A 26,013-nucleotide genomic window follows, 5' to 3' on the forward strand; every position below is an offset into this window, starting at 1 on the left:
TTCAACTAAGTTTACGAGTCCCATTTCTTAAAAATAGGTTTACTACTTTAGCGTTCTGCGCACCTTTTATATGTGGCAATAAAAGGCCTTAATTTAAGGGTAAACTCGGTTCTGAATACGCGAAAGCGACAATTCCCGTTAAATGGATTCTTTTCAAGAGTAAAAAATATTGCCTCATAAGTAGTTCTATTTAGACAATCGAAACATCACTTAACTAACGTGAATTACATTCAACCTGTTTTTACCTGCATTTATTATTTACCGTTATTTTGCAAAACTCAAATCTCTTTTATACCGCCTTAGATAAACACCGTAACGATAGTATTCGATAGATTGACGATTGGTCTCTGTAGGATCGATATTCTTTTATATTACTTTGACATTATTCGTGCACTTGCGAATCACTACGATCAAGTTTTTGGCGCCGTTGCCGGGGACCAAATTCTTTAAATTTCGTACCCTGTTGTTACACCGTATAGACTAAGGCATCTTTAGCCGGTAAATGCGAAGAACCCGTAGTACCGTAAATTTAGTAGATCCTTTAGCGGAACCTGAACGTTATACTCGTACACGCCTCTTACTCATCCGAATTAAGAAAACTATGGCCGAGAATCGCGATAGGTGACCTCTTAAGGAATTTTCCCAACCCTCTGATGAGGAACCTAGTTCGAGTATAGTAAACCCCCTTATACCTGCTAACAACTTCGAACTAAAACCGTCTTTGTTGCAATTAGTGCAACAAAACCAATACGTGGGTCTCGCTACTGAGAACCCGAATCAACATTTAAAAGTTTTTATCCAACTAGCTAACACCTTTAAATCTAACGGCGCTTCACCCGATGAGATCCGTTTAAGATTATTCCCTTTCTCCCTCAGGGATAGAGCACGTTCATGGCTAGATTCACTTCTAGCTAATTCAATAACTACCTGGGAAGACCTTAGGAGAGTATTCCTTGCTAGATATTTCCCCCTAGTAAGACTGTTGTTCTTCGAAACCAAATAACTAGATTTGCTCAAAACCAAGGAGAATCGCTTTTCAAAGCTTGGGAGAGATATAAAGAGCTATTAAGAGTCTGCCCACACCATGGCCTAGAACAATGGCTGATCGTTCATACCTTCTACAATGGACTCCATTATAATACCAAGATGAGCATTGACGCCGCCGCAGGTGGCGCGCTGATGATCAAAACTTATCCAGAAGCTTGTGACCTAATTGAGGATATGGCCCAAAACCATTATCAATGGGGAACCGAACGAGCATCAATAGATAAAAAGGAGACCCAAGGTGGAATACATGAGGTAAGCTCTCTAGACATGATGCAGGCGAAAATGGACGCTTTATCCCTTAGGATCGAACATATGTCTACAAACACTAACACCGTAGCAGTAGTCCACACAGAGTGCAAACTCTGTGGATCTAAAGGACACGAATCGGTAGAGTGTAACCTTTTAAACGAACTAAATACCGACCAACTAAATTATGCCCAAGGTAACCCGTTTTCAAACACTTACAACCCTGGATGGAAGAATCATCCAAATTTCTCTTATAGAAACCAGAACCCTATCCAAAATAATGCACCTCAGAGACCGCAAGGTTATCAAGCCCAAAAACCAAACCAACCTATGCAAGTTGTGCCCCAGAAGTCTAACCTTGAGAAGATCATGGAAAGCTTTATATCGGGCCAGACTCAGCAAAATAAAGAATTCCTAAACCAAAACATTCACATAAACGAACTTATAACGCAATTAGGAACCAAGGTTGATCAAATAATCACTCACAACAAGATGCTTGAAACCCAGATCTCATAGGTAGCACAAAACCAAGCCCCACAAACTACACTTGGAGGCCAATTTCATGGACAACCTCAACCAAACCCCGCGAGGGAAAGCTAACGTTATCTCGTTACGAAGTGGGACCGCTTACGAATGGCCTCAGAACCCAGCAATGAGCGAGTCCAAAACTTCTAAAGAGAATATGCCTACCAACCAAGAAGAGGAAATAGAGGAACCCGAGAAACAAACCAACCAAGAAGGTGAAGCCAAGGATAAAACTTACAAACCACCACCCCCGTACAAACCACCAATCCCATATCCACAAAGACTTAAACAAACCAAAGTCAATAACCAATATCAAAAATTTATAAAAGTGATAGAAAAGCTTCATGTAGAGATTCCTTTTACCGAAGCTATCACCCAAATTCTGTCTTACGCCAAATTTCTCAAAGACATCTTAACTAACAAGCGTAGGCTTGACGATCCAAAACCCTTGGAATGCAACTTTATTTCCAAGGATAAACTTGCTAAGAAGGAGAAAGACCCTAGTAGTTTTTCTATACCTTGCATTTTAGGAAATCATGTGATCGACAAAGCTTTCCTAAACTTAGGCGCTAGTGTGAGTTTAATGCCCTTAGTTGTATGTAAGAGATTAAACCTATGAGAATTGCAACCAACCAAGATGTCCCTTCAATTAGCCGACAGGTCTGTTAAGTATCCTGTAGGCATTTTAGAAGACATCCCAGTTAGGATCGGTCAACTTTATATCCCAACAGACTTTGTGGTCAGGGATATCAAAGAAGACGAAGATATCCTTATCCTTTAGGTAGACCATTCTTATCAACAGTCGGAGCTATAATAGATGTCAAAAGAGGGAAATTAACCTTTGAAGTAGGGGACGAAAAGATCGAGTTCATTCTTTCGAAATTCCTGATGGCACCAATTCTTGGAGACACATGTTATGCGATCGATATCATAGATGAGTGCATAAGAGAATTTGATCAGGGAGAACCTAAGATCGAACCATTTTCAAACCCGAATGAAAAGGATGACGAGTTAGAGGAAACGGAACCTCTCACTAACGAATGTCTGGATCTTACTCCAGACCCTTCACCTAATTCTCAAAAACCAGCCCAAGAACTTAAGGAACTACCCAAGAACCTAAGATATGAGTTCCTGGATGAAGAAATGAACCTCCCAGTAATAGTTAGTGCCACCTTAAACCAAGACGAGACGAATCGAATCTTGAACGTTTTAAGAAAATACCCCTCTGCCTTAGGGTACAACATCTCTGATTTAAAAGGTATTAGCCCATCCGTGTGTATGCACCGTATCTCAGTAGAGGAGGATTCAAAACCTTCCAGAGAACATCAGAGGCGAATCAACCCTATGATGAGCGAGGTGGTGAAGAAGGAATTCCTTAAACTATTGGAAGCTGGTATAATCTATCAGATCTCTGATAGTAAGTGGGTAAGTCCTGTACATGTGGTACCCAAGAAGGGAGGCATCACAGTTGTGTAGAACGAAAAAGGAGAGCATGTCGCTAAATGCATAGAAGGCGGATGGCGTATGTGCATAGATTATAGGAAGCTCAATAAGGCAACTAGGAAAGACCATTTCCCGCTTCCATTCATAGATCAAATGATGGAGCGTCTTTCCAGACACTCTTACTTTTGTTATCTTGATGAATATTTTGGAATTTTCCAAATACCCATACACCCCGAGGATCAAGAGAAAACAACCTTTACCTGTCCCTACGGAACGTTTGCTTACAGACAAATGCCGTTTGGACTCTGTAATGCGCCAGCTACTTTCCAATGTTGTATGATGTCAATCTTTGCAGATTATCTCAACGGAATCATGGAAGTATTTATGGACGACTTCTCAGTGTATGGATTAGACTTTGAAGACTGCCTTATTAACCTTGAGAAAATCCTAGAGAGATGCGTCGAAGTCAACCTAGTGTTAAACTGGGAGAAGTGCCACTTTATGGTCAGAGAAGGCATAGTAATAGGACACATAATATCTGAAAGAGGCATTGAGGTAGATAAAGAAAAAATAGAAGTTATAGAAAACCTTAACCCTCCTAAGACAGTTAGAGAAATCCATAGTTTCCTTGGACACGCCGGTTTCTACCGACGCTTTATAAAAGACTTCTCTAAAATAACAAAACCCTTGACCGGCCTTCTGATGAAAGACATCGAATTCATTTTCGATGAGAAATGCATCAAAGCCTTTAACCAGTTAAAACAAGCGTTAATCTCAGCACCCATTCTACAAACCTCAGATTGGACTAAACCCTTCGAAATAATGTGTGATGCTAGCGATTTCGCTATAGGAGCTATTTTAGGGCAAAGAAAAGATAAGAAACTACATGTAATATATTACACTAGTAGAACCCTAGATGCCGCTCAATTAAATTATACAACAACAGAGAAGGAACTCCTCGCTGTAGTTTTCGCAATCAATAAATTTAGGTCTTATCTTGTAGGATCTAAGATTATAGTCTATATAGACCATGCAGCTATCCGTTACCTTCTGAGAAAAAAGGATGCAAAACCTAGATTACTCAGGTGGATCCTTTTGCTACAAAAATTCGATTTAGACATTAGAGACAAAAAAGGAACAGAAAACGTAGTTGCTGACCATCTTTCCAAATTAGAGCATTTAAAGCCAGATCATTTACCCATAAATGATGACTTCACCTATGACAGACTAGTAGCTAAGATAGATATCGCTCCCCTTGAACCTGACAGAGATAACCTTGAGACGATTTCAGAAATTAGCAAAGTACCATGGTATGCTGATTTCGTGAACTATCTAGCCGCTGATATCATACCACCTGACCTCAACTATCAACAGAAGAAGAAGTTCTTTAAAGATATAAGACACTTCTATTGGGATGAACCACTCCTTTTCAAAAAGAGGAACTGATAACATATTTCGACGTTGTGTCCCGGAAGAAGAAGTCAAAAACATCATAGAACATTGTCATTCTTCACCTTATGGTGGACATTCAAGCACATCCAAGACATACACTAAGATCCTTCAAGTTGGTCTTTATTGGCCGACATTATGGCGTGATGTCCATGCTTATATTGTCCGATGTGACCGGTGCCAGCGCGCTGGAAACATCTCAAGACGTGACGAAATGCCTTTGAAGAACATTCAAGAAGTAGAACTATTTGACGTTTGGGGTATAGATTTCATGGGACCTTTTTCATCTTCATTGGGAAACAAGTACATTTTGGTAGCAGTTGACTATGTGTCCAAGTGGATAGAAGCTATAGCCGCACCCACCAACGACACAAGAGTAGTCATCAAGATGTTCAAGAACAATATCTTTCCCAGATTTGAAGTTCCACGACTTGTCATAAGCGATGGCGGATCGCATTTTATATCCAGAATATTTAATAAGCTCCTAAGGAAATATGGAGTGAAACACAAAGTAGCAACACCATATCACCCCCAGACTAATGGTCAAGTGGAAGTATCCAACAGAGAGATTAAGCAGATCTTGGAGAAAAATGTATCAATATCCATAAAAGATTGGTCTGAAAAGCTAACAGAAGCACTGTGGGCTTACAGAATTGCTTACAAGACCCCCATTGGAACTACACCGTACCAGTTGGTCTACGGGAAGTCATGCCACTTACCTTTTGAACTCAAGCACAAGGCATATTGGGCCATAAGACCCTAAATTTGGATTACCTAGCATCTAGCAAGAAGCGAATCCTTGATATTCACAAATTGGAGGAACTTCGCCAGAACGCTTACAAGAATGCAGTTATATACAAGGAGAGAACCAAAGCTTGGCACGACAAGAGGATCGTGAAAAAGAAATTTAGTATAGGAGACTCTGTTCTTCTCTTTAATTCGAGATTACGTCTTTTTCCAGGTAAGCTGCGTTCGAGATGGATAGGACCCTTTGAGGTGTCCAAAATCCTGAAATCTGGAGCAGTCAAAATCCGAAACAACTCCTGTAATCCATTCGTGGTAAACAGACAAAGATTGAAGCCATACTAAGGAGGTGACATACCCCTAGAATGTCATGACCAGACTCTGGCCGACCCTCCAGTTCCTACCTCTAACATATAAAGTTTGAATCGTCAAGCTAACGATGTTAAACAAGCGTTGCATGAGAGGCAACCCATGACTTCTTTTCCTTTACTTTTACTCTTTTTTAGTTTATATTTATTTGTTTCATATGTATGTATATCTATGTGGAGACTAATAGTTATAATATTTGTGATTTCAGGTGTCCTCTGTTTCTAATCTAACTTTTCAGGAATAGAGAATATTGATACCATGCCAGTAATCTTCCGTGACCCGGTTCAAGAGCAGGGTTACAACATGCTTTCACAACGCCCGATGCTGCCTACTAGATATCCCGACTCGAGCTGCATGGAAGCATTGGGCATTGAGCCTAGTGTCAGGAACTTATGCAATCAGTTACAGTGGGATGAATATACAGATGCTATGCACGTGACTTACAGGAACCTGACTTTGGAGTTCTTGAGCTCGCTTGTCTACGAGCCTTATGTTGGTCACGCTAGTGATGGAGGATACATTAACTTCAGATTGTTTGGGGTAGAATATACCTCAACCACAAGAGTTTCGGCGACTTGCTTGGTTTCCAGACTGCCTATGATGCTTCGTCCGAGCTCCCCGTGAGCTACTTTCTGAGCCGAGACGTCGAGAAGTTTTGGAGCGATATCACGTGTGGAGGTAGTCCTGACCCTTCAACCCAGATCTCCAACAAAATTCACAACCCTGCTTTTCGATACTTCCAGATGATCATTGCCCACACCTTCCTGGGGAAGAGTGACCATGATGTGCATGTGAGTGCTGAAGAGATCTTCTTCATGTACTGTACTACTCAGTCACGCCCGATAGACTATGGATCTTTCTTGATCGAGAGCTTACACCTTAATACCCGCTCTGCTGCGAGCCCCATTCATGTCGGAAGCACGGTGACTCACATAGCCTCAGCCCTGGGACTCGATAGGAGACTGTCTCACCTGACACCTTATTGTAGCTACACCTTGATGGATGTTGATTTTTGTCTAGACCGTGGTCTGATGAGGAGATCCTCTTTCCATCCGGATCAATCCAGACTGTTAATTGAGGGTGAGACCATTCACTACTTCACTTTACCTGATCCTCAGGTGACTTGTGTCATTGATCAGGCCAATTGGGTCTACGCCATAGAAGGGCAGGGAGAGACAGTAGATGCGCCGAAGATTGCACCGATCAGAATTAAAGTCCGTACCAACAATCCTAATCTCCAGACTCCGAGCATGCAGTCCGAATTGGTTAAGCTTTGCGTGGAGATAGTCGAGCTTCGCCAGGAGCTTGCTGACGTTGCCCTGCAGGTCGAGGTAGCAGTTGCCTCACACAACACCGAGACTGATATGCTGCATGATGAGATCGCCGATCTCCGACACCAGATCACAGAGCTCCGAGGCTACGAGGTTGAGGAAACTCCATTATATCCTGAGCGTTGATGCCATCATGGACCGAGAAATACCTTTTGAATTTCCCTATTTTTCTGTACTTATTATTCATGCCTATTTTTATCGTTTCCTATGACATTATGCTTTCTTTATTTCCTAAGATCTCTGGACTCGTGAATTATTATTGACTCTTCTCATACACACACACACACACACACACACACACACACACACACACACACACACACACACACACACACACACACACACACATATATATATATATATATATATATATATATATATATATATATATATATATATATATATATATATATATATATATATATATATATATATATATATATGCATTATATTAATTATTATGTTTTTTATGTCCATTATTTTATTTTGTTTTATTTTGTTTTACTCTACTATTTTATTTTGTTTTGTTTTTGTTTTGTCTTATTTAATTTTGTTTTACTTTATTTTGTTCTATTTCGTTTCATTTTATTTTATCAAGCTTTAAATCAAAAACAAAAAAAAAACAGCATCCGTGGATACCTATATACACCCCCCATTACAAAAATGAAGACGGGAAGGATTAAGGCCCAAGAAGCAAACAACACAGCCGACCCAAACCATTTCCGAAGACATGGCGGGCGCCATGACGTAACGGTCAGATTTACCTTTTTCCACTATTTATACCTTCTTCAACCGTTCCAAACCTATTCTCTTCTTCTCCAAACTCCACCAAATTCATAAAAATTTCCAATCTTCCCACTTTCACCACAAACCAACAATTCTCCATCTTCACTTCTCCAACTCTCCACCAAAATCCATTAAATTCCATTTTTTCCTTTCTTTTCTATAAATTACTCATTTTTCTCTACAACTTCCATTAATGATCGGAATGGAGTTTAACGACATCACTCTTCATGGAGGAAAGCCCGGTGAGCGACAAAACAAGATTTTGCAAAGATTGCAAACTCGGGAGATCCTCTTTACCGGGTTGTCGACGAAGACTGTTTCTAGGCACATATCATAGTGTATTCCACATGCTATACAATTTAGGATTATACGATATTTTTGCTAGCAAACCACATACGATAGGCTCACTAGGGAATTTTGAAGTTCCCTGATTTACACTGTCCATCCCGGCACTGCTAGCATGGTAGGTACCATATATTTTAGGATGTTTAATGTAGAATACGAGTACACTACCGATGCTTTAGCGGGTTTGCTCGGAATGCCTTATGGTGATGGTGCTATTTGTGAGACACCCTTAGATGCTGAATGGGAAATCGAGGCATTTACTTTTTGGAAACGATTATCTAATGTGAATGTCACTTCCTCTGAGGGAATTTTGGCTTTTAATATCCATAACCCGGTCATACGTATTTTTAGATACCTTTTGGCATGTACTATATTTACCCGGGAAAATTTTAACAAAGTAAATGCCCGAGAATTGCTATTTTTACAGGGGTGCCTTAATAATCGCAGGATCAATCCTGTTCCTTTCATGTTGGCCCATATGTCTGCCATCCTTAAGAAAGGAGGAACCATCTCTTTCGGTGGTTTAATTATCTCCATTGCTAGAGCGTTGAATCTACACGCTGAGTTAGCCACCTTGGAACCAATCCCTCACTACACTATTAACTTGAAGTTTTTGAAAGATATGAAATTATGCAAGGTGCAGCGAGAAGGTGGTTTCTACCTTATGATACATGGTGCAGCTGTACCCAGTGTTATCCTACCTTGCTCTCAGCGTACGGATGTGCGACATGCGAGGAATTGGACATACGACCTTGATGCTCCGCCCTTTACCGGTCCTTTGCCACCTAACGTTCCTATGGATGAAGGGCATGGAACCGATGATGAGTATAACCGGCGCGACCAGTCGCCAACTCATGATATTCCTGTTGCATCACCTGCACACACCGCACCTTCTTCCTCTAACCCTTTTGCAGGTATCGCTCCCGGTTTCTACATCACAGAGGAGATGTGGCGCGAGCACATGGCTCGTGAGGAAAGGCGTGACACCCTCCTGAACACCATAAACCAACAATTGTCAGACAATATGAGTTTTATGGTAGCTTCCCAGCAGCGTAGTGAGCGAGCACATCATACTGTCACTGAGTCTTTGCTTGCTATCACTAATGAGAAGCAACACATGCGACCGTCTAATGAGCGTCACTTCGCTCTCAATGAGGCCAACCAAGGATCTCCCTTAGGTCTCTCTCGGCAGCTGCAGGAAGGACTTAGTACTCGATCCAGACGTCGTCGACCCAGGCATCCTGACCAGGGCGGTGACGGTGATGGTACCGGTGCTCACCGCTAGCTCTCTCTCTCTCTCTCTCTCTCTACCAGGTTACTCCTACCCTATCTCATATTGAAACATTGAGGATAATGTTCGGTTTAAGTGTGGGAGGAGATTTTATCGCTTTTCATCTTTCCTTTATTTTTATTGCTTTCCTTGACTTTTATTGCTTTTTATCGCTTTCTTTTACTTTTAGTATGTTTTGTTTATTTTAGTTGCTTGTTTTTCCCTTTCAATAAAATAACATGTGTCTGACGAGTCATCTGTGTAAGTGTATCCTTATTTCCCCCATTTCTTTAACCTTACCAAAAAATATTTAGCCAAGAAACCAGTACATCTTGAACATTCAGGCTACAAGACAGGTTTATAATAGGATGTAAAAGACTTGGGAAAACTTTTTCAAAAATCGGTATTGTCTTAACACCTTAGGCTTCATTATTATAAGAGTCGATCTCGATACCCCATATGTTGTAGCCCCAGTTTTTGTTCCAAATAGGTCCTTAAGTAGTTTATCCTAGCAGTCAGCTCTGGCTTAAGCATGCTCTACATAGGGGACCGATGAAAATAAGTGAATGATCACAAAAATCCCTGCTTTATTCCCAAACCGCATGAAAATCCGGGCTAGGTGACTCTCACACGGTCATTTAACCCAACAAAAATAAAAACATATGCAGAACATGCAGGAGAAAAATAAAATAAAATAAAATAATAATAAGCCTATTTGTTTGTTGGTTCAGAGATATCTGGTGCTGAACTTGGTAGGGTGGATCACGATCCAATCCCCCACAATTGCAAATTGGGTCGAATAAAGGGGTTACACCAACTTATGTACCAGAGGCCCATGCTTAGAAAAATAAAATAATAAGCCTATTTGCTTGTTGGTTCAGAGGTATCTGGTGCTGAACTTGGTAGGGTGGATTACGATCCAATCCCCCACGACTGCAAATTAGGTTAAATAAAAGGGCTACACCAATTTATGCACCAGAGCCCTGTGCTTAAGATCATAATCACTAACCGGTCACTTTACTATGAGTATGTACAGATAACGGGCTTAATGTGATTGCACTTGAATGAAAAGGACATTAGGAAAACAAAAAGAAGGCTTAGGTATGGTGGGGTAATGTGGATTGACTTGTATAGGAACGAAGCCTACAACCACAATTGCGGGAAGTGTCACTACAATACCCTTAGTTCGATTCGTTAGTACCTATTGATACATTCCTTGAATGAACTCATAAGTCTTTTTTCCTCGAATTAACTCTAGTTGATACTGATTTTCTTGCATAAACTACTATAAAGAGTTTTGCTTGAGGACAAGCAAAGGTTTAAGTGTGGGAGAGTTTGATCGCACCGAATTACACCGTATTTTTGACTCGGATTTCACATGTTTATTAGGACTTTATCATCATTTTATTTTATTATGCTCTCTTTTCTCTTGTTTTCAGATATTTAGCACTTTCAGACTCTTTTGGAAGAAACGAAGCAAAAAGACCTAAAGTTAGGGTTTTTTCGGCAAAATTACACACATGGTGTTGCACATGGCAGCCGCTATAGGGGAAGCCATGAGTCACCAGCCCTCAACCAGAAGGTAACCGCCATGTTCCCATGATTCACCCTATTTACACACATGGCGGGCGCCATGAAGGGATGGCGGACGCGACCTTTGGAAATCACGTTCTCACTAAAGCCCACTAAGGAGAAGTTGGAGGGCACCATGGTCTTTACAAACTGCTGAGAATCTCTATAAATAGCTCATTTCATTTTGTTTTCTGGCATCCAACTTAGTTTTACAACACTAAGAAAATAGTTATCATTTGTAATAGCGATAATCCGTTACATCGGGGGGTTATCGTACCATTGTGAGATTGAGTATGGTCACTTCGAGTTGTTGTCGTCTTTAGCTTCAGGAGTCAGAGGCTTACTTTTGTATCAGAATCGAAGCTTCCGTTTGGAGCAGGTTCTCATTTATCGCTTTATTTTTTTATTTTCCGCATCGCTTTTACTTTATTTATTTCCCGCATCACTTTTACTTTATTTATTTCCCGCATCGCTTTTACTTTATTTATTTTCCGCACTCGCTTTATTTTATTTATTTTCCGCACTCGCTTTATTTTATTTATTTTCCACACTCGCTTTATTTTATTTATTTTACGCACTTTACTCGCTCTTTACGCCTCACATTCTAAAACAAACTTTTCATGATTAATGCCGTTATGTTTGTTTGTGTTACCATGTCTGGCTAAATCTTTTAAAGGTTAGAATGTAAGGATTGCGGTTAAAGTAATGTTTCACATATTGAAATCTGTAGAAATACTTTAAAGGTTGTTTTGATTTTTAACTTGAGTTTTCTAAAACAAACTTGGTTAGTTTTAATTATTCGAGGAGTGGGAAAGCACCCTAGCGTAGTAACTAGGAATCTTTATCACTTTAAGGAAAAGCGATTTTTCGAAACTATTTTCGGACGCGTTGATAGGTTTAAAATCAGTAAGCTCCTTAGGTAAACTTTCCAAATCAAAATCACTTTTCAACTAAGTTTACGAGTCTCATTTCTTAAAAATAGGTTTACTACTTTAGCGTTTTGCGCACCTTTTATATGTGACAATAAAAGGCCTTAATTTAAGGGTAAAATCGGCTCTGAAGCGCTGGACTAACCTAAGAAACAGGAAAGGAATGGTCTTACGACCAGAGATTGTAAGGTACGGGAGTCGGTTACGCAAGGGGAAAGGAATGGTCTCACGTCCGTCGTACTCGACGGGATCCACGCTTAAAAGAATAGAATAAGGTTGCTAACAAAATGCTCAACAAAATTGCACAGACTGGAATAAACAGACGAAAGGAAACGGAGGAAAGGGACTCGGTAGGATGTCGCATCCTGGTCCTACATAGTTTGTCAGAAACAAACATCAGAGTCGACGTAGTTCGGGGGAAATGGGGAACATGCTCGCTAGGATATCACATCCTATGCCTACGTATCTTCTCTATCCAGAGAAGAATCAGAGCATCCGTAGCTCGGCTAACGCACGCCGAAACAAAACACCAAGAAAAGACACTGAGACGTCAAAAGAAACACACAGAAAGGAAACAAAATGCTAATAAATGGACTTACATCCAACTCCTAACAAAAGAAAAACAAGGAAACTGAATGCCAATAAATGGGCTTACATCCGACTCTTGCCAAACAACACAAACAAGGAAACTGAATGCCAATAAATGGTCTTACATCCGACTTCTGCCAAAAACAAACGCTAACCAGCGTACCAGAGATGAACCCCATAAGAGAACTCTGAAAATAAACCCCAAAAGTGATAACAATTCCCAAGAATGAACCCCAAATGTCACAGACGAATCCCAACAAATCAACCCCACTGATGATAAGAATCAACACCCAATTTTGAATATACAACACTCACACACGCTGAGCAATTGAATACTCACACCAAGGAAAACAAGTATCAGAAACACATAAAAGATTAAACACACTCAAGAAACAAAAAGGGTGATCAAACAGAAAGGTTGGAACAAAACACACGCAAAAACAAAAGGGTTGAAGGGTGAACAAACACACACACAAAAAAGGAAAAAAGGCGCCCGGAGAGGCCTCGCACGGTCTCCTGCCTACGTATCTAATCTGGTATGAGAATCAGGGCGACGTAGTTCCCCTTAACAGGGGAGAAACTCTCCTAACCAGAGACCAGGGGAAGCAAACAACTAAAAGGGAGACTAGACTCGAGCCTAGAAGTTGTCATGCAATTACTGTCCCTAAATCAAAGTCTCTAACCTAACTCATCCGAGAGGGAGAAAAACACATCAATGTTCACATGCATACAATCATCACACTCTATATACAAACAAGAGGCTTCACACAAGGGTGGGCTTTAGTCAAGGGGTCATGTCAACCTTGACAAACAAGCCAAAACTGTACAAGGTGAAAAGTAGCTCTTAACCACTAACATTGAGAGTTAGGGTGAAGCTGATGAAATGGGAAATGAGGATTGGACCTCATGCTCTTAACCCTGGCCTGGGTGAGCTCAAGACAAAGAAGGTGTGGGGGTCCAGAATGAGGGACCCTATTCCATCTGACTGACTCTATACAAGATTTTGGGTGTTTATTCAAGAGCATCAGCACGTGCGAGCATAATGAAAGACTCAACTGAATAACAGGGGATTGACTGCAAATCCCTTCTATCTGCCAATTGCCTCTTCACTTAGGAGGACTTAACAAATGACAATGCCTCATTTAGAGGTCTTTAGCACAAATATAAACAATCACAAACATTGCCTCTTAAGGAGGACTTCAGCCAAATGCCTGCCAAAAAAGGTGGCAGGACTTCCAGACTACATGGAGAAAGAGAATGGTTACCTAAGTGGTATGCCAACCACAAACCAAAGCAAAGCTCAAGCAAGATCTAAAAGCGACTAAAGTACCTGTGCAAAAGGCTAGTCAATTAGTAACTCAGACAAACAATCAGAAAAACAGACAAAACCAATCAACAGTGTTACACCAAGCAAAGCATAAATGCAAGTACTCAAATTGTTTCATCATATCAAATGACCTACAAAACAGCAAGGGATAGTGCTCAAAGCAATTGGCATCTCAAGTAATGAGGCCAAACCAATCATTAGTGTTAAACACCTGAAACATCAAACACAATTGGTGAGTACAAACCACTAGTACAAAGACTAGGGTCAAAGGCAAGTCAAACAACCAAAACAGAAGTCAATACTTCTCATGAAGCACATTCAAACATGTCACAAGATGTTCTAAAAAGGATCAAGGCTAGTTCATAAAGCAAGGCCATCAAATGAACAAGATAAGGCAAAGGCAAACAATGTGCACACAATTGGATATACAAATGAAACAATTCAAATCAAAACAGAAAAGAATCAAATGATCATGAAATTTTTTTATGTGAATTCAAGATGTTATGAACAAACATCATACCAAAAATCAAGTCCAGAGGAGTTTAATTGATACATGAATGAAAATGTACAAAAGCATGGTTCAAAATGTTACACCAAATGTCATAACATATGATCATGTATACAAAACAGTGATATCAAATGGTAAAAATGCCAAACCAACTCTCAAAAATCAGGCAACATGTTAGGATCAAGCATGTTAAGTTTCAAATCCATTGGACAAATAATGAGCATTTTACAATCAAATGAATGCAACCTATCAATATGGCATCATGTGCAATCAACAAATCACCATTAAAAATCCAGAATCACAAAAATCAGGAAATTAGCATCACAAAATAGTAGACATCACAACAAGAATGTGGAAAAAAACTAGAGTGAAATTGGATCATCCTACTATTTTTTGTGAATTTTATAAGTTGATGAACAAAAAAGGAAATAATGGAAATCATGTAAAAATGAAATGTGAATGAGATTGATAAAAATGCAAAAGTCAGGTGTTGAACACAGGACAAGCAGGTCACAAAAGCGCTGGAAAATAACATCAGAAAAATGCGCTAGGCCAGGCTCGAACCAAGGTGTATGAGTTTAATGGCGCGTTACAAGTGAAACGCAGCATTTGGGAGCAAGGGAAATCAAATGGATTTTCAAAAATGTTCACGCCAGGGAATCGAACTGAAGACACAAAGGTTACAAGCACGCACTATGCCAAGCCCTAAGCGCTGAACCAGACGGCCGGAATAGTAATTCCGGTCGTCTTCTCCGGTTGCCTCGCCGGTGAAGGTCATGAAAATTTTCCAGAAATGCATGAAAATGATACCAATCGAAAGCTCACACAACATACATTCCAAATCCAAGTTCAATTCAAATTAATACTTCCTAACAAGAGCAGATCGGAGAGAAACATATTGCACATCAAAAATTCCAGTCAACATATCTCATTCAATTCTTAACCAAAACAAGATCTAAAGACATCAGCATCATCAGCATCAATAGACCTATCTAATCATGGCAATAAAATGAAGAAAGAAGATGATCGAATTCCAACCTTCTTGAAGTGCAGTAAGTTGAAATCGTGTGTTCAAGGCCTCAAATCTTCCAGATCTTCTCCTCCAACCTTGATATGAAGTTTGATGCACGAATCGACACTTGAATCCACCTGAATGAAGCTCAATTTTCAAGATCCATCTTCATGTTCAAGCTTTGTGTATGCACGAATCTACACCAAATTCTCCAATCCAATGCTTGATTCCTACTCAATAATGCTCAATGAACCAGATTATGCAAGAAAATTCATGAGTTATGTGAAGAAATTTCAAGTTTGAAGTGAGAGAGTTTTGAGAGGGAAAGATGAATTCTAGATCTAGAATTGTGATTATGTACAAATTCTGTTAGGATTATCTATTTATATGGTCCCCTAATTACACTGAAATCAAAATTAGGCTTGTGCTAATCATGATTAATGAAATATGGAGTGAAATGCAAAAAATGAATAATGCACCCTTATGCCCATGCAACACGTGAGTTTCTCATGCAAAATCTTGGATTCACTTAAAACCATTCAACAATCAACATGGAATGGTTAAATTGCTTGTATAATCCACCAAATTTAAATTGTCAATTTTCCCTCCAAAATGCATATGAATGAACACATGATCATATGAACTTTTTTCATGCAATTCAATGGTTGATTTGAAAAGTATTGGTCAAGACAAGCATTTTGCAAAAAGGATGGACCAAATTGAAGTTTTGGATCAAAAGTTATGGCATTTTGAAGTTCCATGTGCACTTTGTAATCATTTGGCCATAACTTCTCAACCATTCATCATAAATTCATGAAATAGGACTTTTTGAAAAGAGAAGAGAAAGATATTCAACTTTCATGTTCACCAAAAGTCCATTTGAAACTTCTTTGATGATGTAAAATGAAGTTGAATATGGACCAAAAACTTGCCATTTTATGGAAACTTTCAATTACAGGTCACTTTCCATTTTTGGAAACTTTTGCCATGACCTAAAATTCTTCAAGATAGATGTTTGAAATGTCAAATGGACCTCTTTTGAACATGAATGAAGTGTCTTAACTCATTTCCCCACCTCAAAGTCGACAATTGACTGCATAGTTGACTTTTATGGCCCTCAGATGACCTTGAGATGCCTTGATCAGTTTGAGCCTCCAACCCTTGGTGAAATTGATCCAAAATGAAACCCTAGCTCATTTAAGCTCCATGAAATGATCATATGGTCTTCAACCCAAGAAAATACCTCATCTCCTTGAGAAATCCCTGGTTGGAAGAAAGCAGGGATTAGGGTTGACCAAAGGTCAAAACCCTGATCCAAAGGAATCTGAGAAATGAAATAAAGACTCCCTTGATGATGAAACCATGATGATGGTGATATATCCTTGTAGACAAGATAAAGCTCAAGACTTCTGAAGAATCAATAATCCTTAATGAGATGCAAAACCCTCAGATGGTTGATTATTAATTCATATAAACCCTTAGGCTTGAACCACATGACTTCTCCATCTTCTGAAAAGACTTTGGAGGATGACTTTCTTTATTTCCATGATATGAAAATATGCAATGCCTAATGTCCTAAAACATGAAATGCAAAGTGCCAAACTAGTCCCAAGAATAGGAGGGCAAATTTTGAGGTGTTACAGCTGCCCCTATTCAATCCACTGTGAACCTGTCGATATGAACAGCCTCGGCTTTCAGACGATCAGAGTGAAGAGTGATTGAATACCAAGAAGAGACGAACAATTTACGCTCCATGGGGGAATTATTATTATTTTTTCTTTTCTTGAACCCCAAAAATTTCAAACGAAATGAAGTAATAATGTCTGTCAGAATCGGCAAAGAGATGATTTTGAAAGATGAATCCGTCTGGTACGGAGAGAGTCGGTCTGAACACCGAAAGAGAACGTTGACCTGGATACCAAAATAAATGGTAACACAAGAAAACCCGTGGCCTGAATACCACACGTCACATCGACCTGAATGTCGGAAAATTAGCCTGAACGCCATTTCGGTCTGGATACCGAAATACTGGCCTGAACGCCACAAGTTGCATCGACTTGATTATCGGAAAACTTCTTCGATCTGAACATCGGAAAACTGGCCTGAACGCCACAAGTTGCATCAACCTGAATGGCGGAAAACTTCTTCGATCTGAATATCGGAAAACTGGCCTGAATGCCACAAGTTGCATCGACCTGATTGTCGGAAAACCTCTTCGATCTGAAAATCGGAAAATTGGCCTGAACGCCACTTCGGTCTGGATACCGAAAAACTTTCATGCCTGTCAGCATCGGCAAAAGTAGAGAAAATGATAATAGAGATGGCACATGGGCCAACGATCCCTGCTGGGGATAATAGAGAGCAAGTCATGAACAACCTTCAGTCTGAGTACTGGAATGAACCTCTTAGGATACTACGGATGTTTTATGCCTGTCTTTCCACTTATGAACCCACCGATATGAACAGCCTCAGCTTTCAGATGATCAGGGTGAAGAGTGGGAGAATACCAAGAACAAATCAAACAACTCGCACTCCGCTAGGGATCTTATCTTCATTTCCGTCTCCGAACGACGGAATCTCTTCCCAATATCTCACTACTAGGGAACACTTGTTGATCTACAATCACGATGCTAAACTCCTCAGAGTAACATCTTCACCAAAAATCCAAACACCTCTCAAACGGTAACCACAACTTGAGACTAGCTGATGCTTGCAATGCTGATGCATGATTTTTAGTATCTTTTATAGCGTAATGCTCCATAACCATGGAAATGCTACGCAGTTAACTATGCAATATGCTATGCTTCTCTTAAATGATGAATGCATAAAAAGGTATCCCCCTTGAGGAACTCTACTGGGGAGCTCGAGGAACTCGATATCGCTCCAATCTCCAATCCTGCTTGGGAATAACACTGCTGCTGGGGAAAGAGCAACCCTTACAAGGGATGACCTCCACTGAACTCGGTCCGCTTGGGGACTTCGCTGGGGAAGAAACCACCAATGCACACCTCCGTCGGGGAAACAAAAACCTTCAGTCCCGGCTGCTGAGGAAATACCGACCTCGAACCTGCTGGGGAGATAACAATCCCAACCCTGCTAGGGGAGATACGAAACACCTGGCACGGAACACCCGTCGACTCGTCGACCCCTGGTATTCACCATCTAACTCCAGTGTCAGCTTTCCACTTTTGAGAGCTCCCAGACTCATCTGGACTTTTCTGATTCATCACCTTGTATTCTCGATTTCTCCGTACTCTACGGAGATCGAACTCCTTAGATTCATACAAACTTTCCAGTCCTCAGACTTTGAAGAGTCTTCTTGATTAATCCCCAAGGATCTTCACACGTCTCTTGCCGTTTTTACACCTTGTCCCTGATTGGACTCCACAGGGGATCTTTCGTTGGAAACTTCGCATCACAACCTGCAAGTGAGTGAAAATAACCAATAGCGCTTGTGTCGCAACCTGAAAAATACAGTGTGCGAAAAAACAACCGGCGAAAGAGAATGACAGAAGAGTCGCCACCGTGCGTTATTCATCCCAAAGGAGGGAAAGGAAACGCTCGAAGTAAACCTGAAAAAAAAGGAAAGGACAAGACGGGGTCTCGCAACCAAATCTTGGGTTCGGGAGTCGGTTATGCGAAGGGAAGGTATTAGCACCCCTACGCATCCGTAGTACTCTACGGGATCCACTTTTGTAGTTTTTGTCTAAAGGGTGTGAGTTTATCTAATGTACTATTTACTAAAAGGTTAAGAGAAATGACTCGCGCGGATGTCGTATCCACTGCATACGTATCTCATCTGAATATGAGAATCAGAGTCTTCGTAGCTCGGCTGACCTACGGGTTGGGGGATAGTGTGCTCGCTAAGACATCGCGTCTTATGCCTACGTATCTCATCTGGAATGAGAATCAGAGCAAGCCGTAGTTCGGCTAACTACGGGGTCATGGAATGGGTTTTGGACGAACGACGTCACTACGCAATCTACCGGATGCTCGACCTTTGGAGACTTACTCACCTGTAGTAGAAGGAGTAAACGTGTGTTATGGGTTTTAGGGTTTGGGATGCGCGAGGGAAAACGGGCAGTCCTTGACGAAGGAACCGCGCTACATGTGGGGATACGAATACAAAACACAAAACAAGTATCTCAAAGTAAAATGCCACCAAGGGGCTCAAACATTGCCTCCTATCGAGGTCTTCCAGCTAAGAAAGCGATAAAGTACGAGAAAAGGAAAAAATTACCACACGGATAAAGATCCGAAGCTATAGCAGTTAAAGGAGCAAGAAACCCTGAAGTCTCTCCAGCTGGACTGTCAAAGGAAATCAGTCAACACGAATAATCAGAATAAAACTCCAGGGGGTATCCCACAAATAAAGTGGGAAACCACGCGAGTGTCTCTGCAAAAGCCATGTGAGCCCTCACAAAACTCGACAAAGGGTTAGAGCAACAGGATGAAATCAAGAGAAAACAATGCCATGGAAACACAAGACAGGTTAGAATAAAGAGAACAAAAAAACGAATACTGTCACGTTCGCGACTGCTTCGCCTAGCGAAGGCTTAGCGAAGCTTCGCTACAGGCTCGCCTAGCGAAGCGGCTAGTGAGGGCCTGCGGGTTTTGGATTTCTCGTTGATACCTGCACGATGTTAAGGACTCCAAACCCTATGGAATTCATCTCAGAAACGAAATTATTAAAACATTCGATGCATTGCTCATATATTTATACACAAACATAAACCCGTGGGCAACACCTGATGTTACCTCATACATTCATAATATTAAAATTCAAGGCGTAAAGTAGTAGGAACAAAGGCATACCTGATGAGAGAGATCGATCGAACGGCGCGGCTGGATTTGTAAAGCTCTGTTAGGTTTGCATGAGGCGGAGGCAAAAGAGCGTGTGAATCGGAGTGAACTCCTCAGAGCTGCCTGAAGGTTGCTGCAGAGTAATTCCTAGGTCTCCTTCTCTCAAGATCTTTCTCCCGTGGTTCTCCCAGTGTAACTCCAAGTGTAACTCCCAGTGTAACTCCAAGTGTAACTCCCAGTGTAACTCCAAGTGTAACTCCCAGTGTAACTCCAAGTGTAACTCCAAGTGTAACTCCAAGTGTAACTCCCAGTGTAACTCCAAGTGTAACTCCCAGTGTCTTTTCCTCTACTGAAACTTCAGTATTTATAGACTGATTTCGTGGGTAATGGGCTTGGAATGAGGTCAGCTGAGGCCCAAAGCTTTCTGATATTTTCTGAAATGCGCGCCCTTCGCCTAGCGAAGGATCTGCTCGCCTAGCGAGCATGACAGTGTTCTTCGCTAGGCGAAGCATCTGCTCGCCTAGCGAGCATGACAGCTCATCAGCCGATTCTTGCTTCTTCAAGTCTGGCAATTTGCACGGTGAATAGGCCCCAATTGGACCTGTTGGTAGTACCTCAAGTTTATTCCTTGCGTTGACTGACCGTCTAAGTAGAACCCACAAAGTGTCCTAGATGATGTTCGAGCTTCTTGGAGCTAATTCTGATTGACGCGATGCAATATGGCATGAAATGCTAAATGACCTAAAAAGTGAATGCATGAATGAGGAGGGCAAATTTTGGGGTGTTACAGCTGCCCCTATTCAATCAACTAGAGACCCGAAAAGAAGATAGCAGCGGCTTTCGCACTTTCGAGGTATCAAGGGATTGAATACAATAAAAGCCCAAAAATTTGCACTGAAGTGAAGTGAAGTAACAATGCCTTGAAAGAAGAATCCGTCTGGTACGGTGAGAGTCAGTCCGAATACCGAAAAAGAATGCTAACCTGGATACCAAAATAAATGGTAACACAGAAATAACCACGGCCTGAATGCCGCTCATCAGTCTGAATACTGGAAATGACTTCGATCTGAACATCGGGAAAACTGGCCTGAATGTCACTTCGGTCTGAATACTGGAACATTGGCCTGAACGCCACTTCAGTCTGGATACCGGGAAAACTGGCCTGAATGCCATAAGTTGCGTCGACCTGATCGTCGGAAACTTCTTCGATCTGAATATCGGAAAACTGGCCTGAACGCCACTTCGGTCTGGATACCGGAACATTGGCCTGAATGCCACTTCGGTCTGAATACCGGAAAACTGGCCTGAATGCCACTTCGATCTGAATATCGGAACACTGGCCTGAACGCCACAAGTTGCATCGACCTGATCGTCGGAAACTTCTTCGATCTGAACATCGGACAACTGGCCTGAACGCCGCTTCGGTCTGGATACCGGAACATTCATGCCTGTCAGTATCGGCAGAAATAGAGAATGATGATAGAGGCGGCGCATGGGCCAATGACACTTGCTGGGGATAACAAAGGTAAGTCATGAACAATCTTCAGTCTGAGTACTGGAAACAACTTCTGGCTTATCACTTGGGATACCGAGAATGTTTTATGCTTACAATGCGTATGTTTGAATTTTTCAATGGCGTAATGCTCCATGAAAATGGAAATGCTACGCGATTTGGAAGGATGCAATGCAATATGATTCTACATGCAGGGATGCGAAATGCTGGGTAGAATGCCAAGCCGAGGCAAGGGGATCTGCTGGGGAAATGATTACCATCCTCTGGGCTCTGGCCAGGCTGCTGGAGATACACACCACAATGAACTCTGCGGGGAGATGACTAGCCATGCGGTGTTCTGGCCATACCGAGACTCTGATCGGGGAAAGAATGGCATTGGAAGCCTGCTGCTGAGGAAAGCTACAATGGTTCTGGCAACCACGATTTGCGAGAGATGACTCAGCAGGGGGAGCAAACACTGATACGGTACCGAGGTTCTGCTTCAAGGAAAGAAACCATGGATCTGGCATTGGGATTATCGATCTGGCATCGAACTCTAAGGAGCAGCCACTTCTGTTGGGAAGATACAGTCTGGCACTGTCAACTCCGCTGGGGATATATAGTCTGGCACTGTCAACTCTACTGGGGAGTGTATGTCCTGAAACAACCGCTTAAGGAAGTACAATGGTGAGAACCTACTGGGGATTGAGGAATCCAACGCTCTGATCAGCTCTGCAGGGATAAGACACTGAATTTGTCTGTTGGTGACTTCACTGGGGAAGATATTCACGATCATCCGCAGGGGATTTTAAGGAAATTCCCCGAGGGTATCTGTTCCGAATAGACGATCCAAAGCACTTAAAATTTACAACAATTTTAAATGTTTATGTAAAGCCCTTATGTGTCATGATGCAATGTTTATCAAAAATTCGGACGTCATTTTTGCAAACAAAACAGTAAAATGAAAATGAAAACAGAGATATACTGAATAACATGATTTTATTGATTGAATGGCCTCTGAATAGGCATTTACATTAGGAAGCAATCCCTGGAAAGAGGTAATCGCACAAAAGATAAAAACAGAAATTAATCTAATGGCAATATGAAATGGATTTCTATTGGGTTCCAATTCTGCTATGACTTGCCCGTCTTCAAGATCCTCCAGATGATCAGCCTTCTGAGAAGGTGATTGGACTGTTTCCTACCTTTCGAAAATTTCCAGTCATTGGCACGAGATGAGATTCAGAACTACTCAGAACGCAGTCATTCTCTTAATCCCTAACTTTTGCCTGGATCGCCCTTTTCGGGTTTTCAATCCACCGGGATACCCATTTTTGCCTAAGTTGCCTTTTCAGGTTTTCAACTTACCGGGTGTACAATCTTTTTTTATTTTTGTCCCTAATTTTTGCCCGAACCTTTTCATTTTCTTGGTTCGCCGGGACGCCCATTTTTGCCTGGACTACTCTTTTTTACTGTCCACCGGGTCTATTTTATGCGAAGTATTTTTTAACTGCGTCTGAGTTCACACGGGGAGTGAAGTTTTCACCATCCATAGTTGCAAGCATTAAGGCCCCACCATCAAAAACCTTGGTGACAATATACGGTTCATCATAGTTAGGAGTCCACTTGCCCCTGTGATCTGTCTGAGGAGGAAGGATCCTTTTCAAAACTAAATCTCCAACTTGGAAACAACGAGGACGCACTTTCTGATCAAAGGCTCTCTTCATCCGACTCTGATACAACTGCCCATGACAAATGGCTGCCATAGCGACAAATGATTTCTTTCTTGATGAAACGGGCAACCACATGTCTGGTGACATTCGCGAACGACGCTGCCTCGACCCACTTGGTGAAATAGTCGATGGCAACAAGGATGAAGCGATGCCCATTGGAAGCAGTCGGCTCAATCTTTCCAATCATGTCAATGCCCCACATGGCAAACGGCCACGGCGAAGACATCACATTCAGAGGATTCGGCGGTACATGCACCTTATCAGCATAAATCTGGCATTTATGACACTTCCGAGCATACTTGAAACAATCTGATTCCATGGTCATCCAATAATAACCCGCTCTCAACAATTTCTTAGCCATTGCATGTCCGCCGCCATGAGTATCAAAGGAACCTTCATGAACTTCCTGTATTAACATGTCCGCCTCGTGTCTGTCCACACATCTGAGCAAAACCATGTCGAAGTTCCTCTTATACAGCACATCATCTTTGTTCAAGAAGAAACTGCCTGCCAATCTTCTCAAAGTCTTTCTGTCATTGTTGGATGCCCCTGCAGGGTACTCTTGATTCTTCAGAAAGCACTTGATATCGTGATACCAGGGCTTGTCATCGACTACCAGTTCAGCAGCAAACACATACGCGACTCTGTCAAGGCACATCACATCGATCCTGGGAGCATGGTTCCAACGAATTACCTTGATCATGGAGGATAGAGTAGCAAGTGCGTCTGCCATCTGGTTCTCATCACGAGGTATATGATACAATTTTACTGTTGTGAAGAAAGTCAACAGCCTTCTCGTGTAATCTCTGTAGGGGACCAGAGTGGGCTGGAGAGTATTCCAATCACCATTCACTTGATTGATCACCAGAGCTGAATCTCCAAAGATGTCCAAAGTCTTGATTCTCAAATCAATGGCTTGCTCAATACCCAAGATACAGGCCTCGTACTCAGCTTCATTATTTGTGCACTCAAAAGTCAAACGAGCGGTGAAAGGTATGTGTGCACCTTTCGGAGTTGTAATGACAGCGCCAATTCCACTTCCTCTAGCATTGACAGCCCCATCAAACAACAAAGTCCACTTTTCGTTTGGATCAGGTCCCTCCTCAACAACTAGCTCTTCACAGTCTTTCATCTTGAGGAACATGATGTCTTCATCTAGAAAATCAAACTTCATCGGCTCATAATCATCAATCGGCTGCTGAGCAAGATAGTCTGACAGAATACTACCTTTGATGGCCTTCTGTGACGTATACTGGATATCATACTCTATTAAAATCATCTGCCAACGGGCAACACGTTCGGTGAGAGTCGACTTCTCAAAGATGTACTTCACTGGATCCATCTTAGAAATCAACAAGGTAGTATGGTTCAACATATACTGTCTCAGTCGGCGAGCAGCCCAGGCCAAAGCACAGCAAGTTTTCTCAAGCTGCGAATATTTGGTTTCACAGTCGGTAAACTTTTTGCTAAGGTAGTATATGGCATGCTCTTTTCGACCAGACTCGTCATGCTGTCCCAATACACACCCCATCGAGTTCTCGGTCACTGACATGTACATTATCAGAGGTCTCCCAGGAACTGGAGGTATAAGGATTGGAGGTTTCTGTAGATACTCTTTTATCTTCTCGAAAGCCCTTTGACAATCTTCATTCCACCTGATAGCCTGATCTTTCTTCAGCAATTTGAAAATTGGCTCACACGTGGTTGTTAGGTGAGAGATGAACCTTGCAATGTAGTTCAACCTCCCTAAGAAACTACGGACTTGCTTCTCTGTTCTTGGCTCAGGCATTTCCTGTATTGCTTTTACTTTGTCGGGATCCACCTCAATCCCTTTTCCGCTAACGATAAAACCCAACAATTTTCCCGATCTCACCCCGAAAGTGCACTTGTTCGGATTAAGTCTCAGTTTGAATTTCCTCAAACGTTCAAACAATTTCTGCAGATTCACCAAATGTTCTTCTTCTGTCTGAGATTTGGCAATCATATCGTCCACATAAACCTCGATTTCATGATGAATCATATCATGGAACAGAGTTACCATAGCTCGTTGATATGTTGCTCCGGCATTTTTCAGACCAAACGGCATCACCTTGTAGCAGAAGGTGCCCCATGGGGTTATGAAAGTTGTCTTCTCCATGTCTTCTGGTGCCATCTTGATTTGGTTATAGCCAGAAAAGCCATCCATGAAGGAGAATACCGAGAACTGAGCTGTATTATCCACCAAAACGTCGATGTGAGGTAATGGGAAATCATCTTTAGGGCTAGCTCTGTTCAGATCCCGGTAGTCGACACACATCCGTACCTTTCCATCCTTCTTAGGTACTGGGATGATGTTTGCAACCCATGGCGGATAATTGGTGACTGCTAGAAACCCTGCATCCAACTGCTTTTGCACTTCTTCCTTTATCTTGACAGCCATCTCTGGTCTTGTTCTTCTGAGCTTCTGCTTGACCGGAGGACAACCTTCTTTGAGAGGCAAGCGGTGTACCACGAT

At 41.6% G+C, this 26,013-nt stretch overlaps 1 non-coding gene across 1 annotated transcript; it reads right to left on the reverse strand.

Moving 5' to 3' along the window:
- Positions 1-984: 984 nt before the first annotated feature.
- Positions 985-1,091, reverse strand: LOC127077105 (small nucleolar RNA R71). The gene has a single exon (XR_007787088.1). It is a non-coding gene; the product is annotated as a small nucleolar RNA R71 (small nucleolar RNA).
- Positions 1,092-26,013: the final 24,922 nt, after the last annotated feature.

This window comes from Lathyrus oleraceus, chromosome 4 (assembly GCF_024323335.1).
Source record: "Lathyrus oleraceus cultivar Zhongwan6 chromosome 4, CAAS_Psat_ZW6_1.0, whole genome shotgun sequence".
NCBI lineage: Eukaryota > Viridiplantae > Streptophyta > Magnoliopsida > Fabales > Fabaceae > Lathyrus > Lathyrus oleraceus.